We start from the raw sequence: 5,922 nt of genomic DNA, 5'->3' as shown, positions 1-5,922 counted from the left end.
CGCGCGGCTCTTCCGGCCGGCGGGCGCGCGCCTGGTTGCGCAGGCGCGGACTGCCTTCAGACACGTGGTGGTGATCTTGCCGGGTAGCTCGGTTTTGGCAGTTGGGGTTTTTCCTGCTTGTGACTGACTGGTAGTGTGAGCTAGCTCTGCGCCTTCTATCCCGGCGTTACTAACCCTGACCTTGTTGTTTCTCACCAAAATAGCTTGTTGTATATATTGCTAGCAAGACCGGTAGAGGTCGGCATTTTTGGTTGGTATCTTTGTCGTGCTGTGAGGACAGTAATTGCAGGCGGGAGGAGAAGGGGATGACAGAGCATAAGATGGTTGGATGCCATCACCGACTCAATGGACAGGAGTTTGAGTAAACTCCGGGAGTTGGTGATGGACAGGGAGGCCTGGCGTGCTTCAGTCCATGGGGTCGCAAAGAGTCGGACACGACTAAGCGACTGAACTGAAACTGAATTGAGGACAGTAGTATCTCCTGGGACCAACACTCCAAAGATAGCTAATTATTGGATGTCAACCGGAGAAACTTGGGACAAGAAAGGTTTATGGCTGTGGTTTGGCAGTTAATAACAATTGAGCGCTTACTATCCACCAGGAACTTTTTATAAACCGTCGCTAAGTCATTTAACGATTTCAAGAAACCTGTGAGAGGGACTTACCTTGTGGTTCAGTGGGTAAGACTCCGCGCTCCCACTGCAAGGGACGCGGGTACTATCCCTGGTAGAGGAAGTAAGATCCCGCGTCCTGCGGGACGCATCCAGAAGAAAATAAAGGAAACCTGTGAGAGATTAACCAAATTCTAACTAGTAAGTGCAGAGGCACAACTGTAACTCAGAATTCTCACTCTGAAGCCTGAACTGTCTAATCATTAGAACTGATGCTTTCGGTTACTTCATCTATCAAATAAATGTCAAATGCTTGGTGAGAACTGCTGAATTCCTGCTAGATGCTAGAGTTGTAAAGAAGACCTTATTCCAGCCGGAGTGCCTTCCAGCCCGAATCCCTCCTAGAGCCCAGGTCCCCAAACTAAGATGGACGAGAATCCACAGACAAAAAGTAGTGTACAAAGCGCTGTGATAGCTTAGTGAGCAGCAGTACTGTCAGCAGGAAAAGCTGCCTCCCACCAGGAATGGTACAGCAACTTGCTCTCCCTGTCTTTATATGTTGCCATCCTCATCCCACCAAATTCCCAATCCACAGGTAACCCTGCCGCAGATCTAGATTCACAGATTTCAGGCAGCTTCAGCATTAGGCTCCACACGACTGAGCGACTTCCCTTTCACTTTTCATTTTCATGCATTGGAGAAGGAAATGGCAACCCACTCCAGTGTTCTTGCCTGGAGAATCCCAGGGACGGGGGAGCCTGGTGGGCTGCCGTCTATGGGGTCGCACAAAGTTGGACACGACTGAAGCGACTTAGCAGCAGCAGCAGCAGCATTAGGCTCCAAGCTATGGTACTAGTCTAATTTCTCTGCCACTGCTCTCTTCATTCTCCTAAGGGTCTGGCATTCCATTTTTGTTTTTGCACTCTGTCCTTTTAAGACCCAGTTTACTTTTTTCTGGGTCTTAATTATTCTTTTAAATTTTATTTTTATACAGTTTTAAAGGTTACACTCATTCAGTTATTACAAAATATTGGCTATATATCTCCTGTGTTGTGCGATACATTCTGGTAGCCTCTCTCACACCTAGTAGTTTGTGCTGCCCACTTCCTCACCCCTATATTGACCCTCCCCTTTCTCCATTAGTAACCACTAGTTTGTCCTCTAAATCTAAGAAACTGCTTCTTCTTTGTTATATTCATTAGTTTGTTGTATCTTTTAGATTCCCCACATAAGTGATATCATACAATATTTGTCTTTCTCTGACTTATTTCACTTAGCATAATGCCCTCCAAGTTCATCCAAGTTGCTGCAAATAGTAAAATTTCATTCTTTTTTTTAATGGCTGGGTAGTGTGTGTATATATATATATATAATCCATTAATCTGTTAATGGACACTTAAGTTGCTTCCATATCTTGGCTATTGCAAATAATGCTGCTATGAACATCTTGGTGTATATATCTTTTCAAATTATTGGGTTTTTTTTTTTTTTTCAGATACATACCCAGGAATGGAATTGCTGGGTTTTATGATAGTTCTATTTTTAGTTTTTTGAGAAACCTCTATACTGTTTTCCACAGTGACTGCACCACTCTGGGTAGGAGGCAAGATAAACACAAAACTGTTAACAGTAGTTTGGGAAAACAATTCTCACATTTCTGTACAGTATCAATTCTCACTTTTCTGTACTATGTCAATTTCTTTCCAATTTCTTTTTTATATTAAAAATGAAATATACATGAATGATTCCAATTTTATGCCTTTCTGGAAAACACAAAACTACAGGGCCAGAAAAGAGGTTGCCAGGATTGGAGATGGGAGGAGGGGTTGACTAGAAAAAGGGACAAAGGAACTTTTTGGGGTGATAGAAATACTGATTGTGATAACAGATTCATGTCTGTATGAGTTTGTTAAAACGCATAGAACTGTATGATAAAAAAGGTGAATTTACTGTATATAAATTATACCTCAATGAACCTAACCTTAGGGCTCCCCCTCTGTGGCTCAGCGGTAAAGAATATGCCTGCAGTACAGGAGACACAAGAGAGCCGGGTTCGATCCCTGGGTGGGGAAGATACCCTGGAGGAGTGCACGGCAACCCACTCAAGTGTCCTTGCCTGGAGAATCCCATGGACAGAGGAGCCTGGCGGGCTGCAGTCCATGGGGTCGCAGAGTCAGAAAAGACTGAAGCAACTTAGCACGCAAACCTAACTTTAAGAAATGTCAGAGAAACTACAGAAAGCCAGGACTATATTTTTAAAATAGTCTTAATTGCACAAGTAACAAAATATATAATAAAATAATCGTTATGGGTTTTTAACAAAACATAAGTAAATCTAAAGTTTTGTGTGTCTGTACCCAGACTCCTTTCCAGCATTAATCATTAATATGTATTAATACAAATATGTAGCCATAAAAAATAAAGCACTGGGTTTTGTATGCACACATGTGCTTTTTATTACGTCAGTGATATCATGCGGTACCCTATTCAACACATTTTTCACTCAGTTTTTAAATATTTGTTGATAAAGCACAGTATTTTTTGTTTGTTTTCTTACGTTAATGGTATCACGTTGTACCTTATTCTACTGCTTTTATCAATCTGTGTATTTTGATGTCCAATTAACTCCTTGGAAGTGCAGCAGATGGCATTCCACTATAAACCCACCACATTCTGCTGTTCGTTGCTGTATAGGTGAAGGTTAAATTGCTCCCAGTGTTTTGATCTTACAGTGATCCGACCCCTCCAGTGCTCGTGTGGCCGCTTCGGGGTGAACGCCTAGGAGTAGCACAAGTTGTGCATTTTCAATTTTAATAGGGTGAGATTTGAGTCTTCCCCAGATAGGTACGTGTATCTACCGGAAAGTCAGTCTCGCAGCGCAGCTCCAGCGCAGTGGAGAATCGCGCTCCTTCCTACAAACCCCTCCCCTACGCCTCCCTGAGCACCCGCAGGCACCTTCCCAGCAAGCACCGCGCATATTTGCATACGACTCAAGCCTCTGCTTTTATTTTAAATAAAAATCCAAAGACAGATGATAGAGTCTCCTTATGAAGACTTCTCTCCCTTTCAGAAGGGTCTGCCGTTACATCTTCGACTTTGGGAACTCTGAATGGAAAACTGCATCGACTTTATTTTCACCTTTACCATAAAAGGGATTTGCCGACACTGCCACCCTGCTTTGGAAGCCGGAAAAGCAAAAAGGGCTTCTGTCGTGAGTGGCACACGTAGGGCAGCTCGTTTGCTCTACGTGCGGAATCGACATCAAGAGATTTCGGAAGCATAATTTTTGGTAATAGGGCAGCTGGTGATCGTTGGTCCTGGCGCCCCCGCTTATGATGTTTATAAAACAGAACTTGAAGTTAGTCCTTGTATTATTCCTTGATATGAGAAGTTTTTGCTTTTTGTGTGTGTGTGTGTGGATGTTTCATAACTCGGTTTTCGAAAACTAAATTTTTAAGCAGAAAAGATATGTGGAGCGAAGCAGTTTTGATTATGTTTTTTTCCCTTTCGTGAGTTAGGAAGAGTAAATGGCGTGTTGGCGTATTTTTCCGCTAGACCACGCAGCCGTAAGAGATGTTCACACTTTTCTTGGTTGGTTGCTTACCAGGGTAACGGAATCATAATACAAAGCTAATTTTGTAAAAATATTTTTCTTACTACATGTATACATTATCGGTTTCTAAGTTTGTGTTTATATTCTTCCTGTAATTTATGCCCTTTGAAAAGAATCACTACTTTAAAACACCAGGTAAGTAGCACTCTTACTGTTGATAACGTTTTCGCAGAGCAGCTCATTAAGAGACATAAAAGTGTAAAACCTTCAAAAAATTCATCTCATATGTTAAATTATGTTTAAGAGGACGTTAAGGAATTTCTCTGGCAGTCCAATGTTTTATATGCAGAGCTGCCGCTGTAGGGGGCGCAGGTGGTCCGGGAACTAGGATCCTGCATGCTGCCTTGTGCGACCGAAAAAAAGAGAGCGAGGTTTTGCTACAAGGATTCATTCCATTCGTTCTAACAACAAATTTGTAAGTGTTCTGCAATACAGGATGGTCCCTCCAAACCCCTGGAGGCCCAGACGTAAAGAATCTGCCTGCAATGCCGGAGACCTGGGTTCGACCCCCGGGTTGGGAAGATGATCTGGAGGAGGGCATGGCAACCCACTCGAGTATTCTTGCCTGGAGAATCCCCATGGACAGAGGAGCCTGGCGGGCTGCAGTTCATGGGTCTCAAAGAGTCGGATACGAGCCACTAAGCACACTGTAGCGCACTCCAAATCAGCGCACAGGTGGGGAGTAGGATAGTTGGATCCAGGATCCCCCCCTGGATACACAAAATCCGCAGATGTTCAAGTACTGTATATAAAAAGGCATAGTGTGTGTGCCTGCGTACTCAGTCGTCTCCAGCTCTTTGCAACCCCACGGACTGTAGTCCGCCAGGCTCTTCTATCCATGGAATTCTCCAGGCAAGAAGACTGGAGTGGTCTAAGAAATAAAAATAAAAATAAATAAATAAATAAATAAATTAAAAAAAAAAAAAAAGAAGACTGGAGTGGGTTGCCATTTCCTCCTCCAGGGAGGGGATCTTCCCCAACCAGGGATGGAATCTGTGTCTCCTGCCTTGGCAGGCTGATTCTTTACCATACTTGCATATAACCTCTGCACATCCTCCAGGTATATTTAAAATCACTTCTAGATTACTTACAATACCTAAAACAAGGTAAATGCGTGTAAAATAGCTGCAGGCGGGCAGCAAAATTAAGTTTTGCCTTTTGGAACTTTATGGGGTTTCTTCTGTTTTTTTAATCGGTGGTTGGTTGAATCTGTGGATGCAAAACCCAGGGATAACAGAGGGCTGGTTGTATTGTTTTGCTCACTTAATGAATGAGAAAACAGAAGCTCTGAAAGGCCCCCAACACAGAGCTAGAAAGCAGCAGGGTCAAGAGATGAGTCCAGCTCTTCTGAAAGGAAACTTGCTCTGACTGCACAGAGTAATATCCAAGAAAAATGTCAACCAGAATGGAATCTATTACAGATGGAAGATTTACTGGGAGAGTGAAGCTTTTTTGCTTTTATTTCTCTATATTTTCCAATTAGTTCTCAGAAAACATGGGGTAGATGAAAAGATTAGAGAAATGATGAGGATGCACAGTCACTGGAATACAAATGATGAAAAATAAAATCGGACTCACAAAGAAGCCAGTCAGTAAAGACCATATATTATATGATTCCTTTTACCCAAGATGTCCAGAAGAAGCAAAGCTATAGAGACAGAAAGTAGGTTAGTGATTGCCTGGGACTGGAGTTGAGAG

At 42.8% G+C, this 5,922-nt stretch overlaps 1 non-coding gene across 1 annotated transcript; it reads left to right on the top strand.

The window, feature by feature from the left end:
* The first annotated feature begins 3,806 nt into the window (after window positions 1-3,806).
* On the top strand, window positions 3,807-3,939 carry LOC133236254 (U11 spliceosomal RNA). Its single transcript, XR_009732813.1, has one exon. It is a non-coding gene; the product is annotated as a U11 spliceosomal RNA (small nuclear RNA).
* Window positions 3,940-5,922: the final 1,983 nt, after the last annotated feature.

The sequence above is a fragment of the Bos javanicus genome, chromosome 2 (assembly GCF_032452875.1).
Source record: "Bos javanicus breed banteng chromosome 2, ARS-OSU_banteng_1.0, whole genome shotgun sequence".
NCBI classification, from domain to species: domain Eukaryota; kingdom Metazoa; phylum Chordata; class Mammalia; order Artiodactyla; family Bovidae; genus Bos; species Bos javanicus.
Note: the sequence above shows the minus strand (reverse complement) of the source record. Positions and strands in the feature narration are given on the sequence as shown.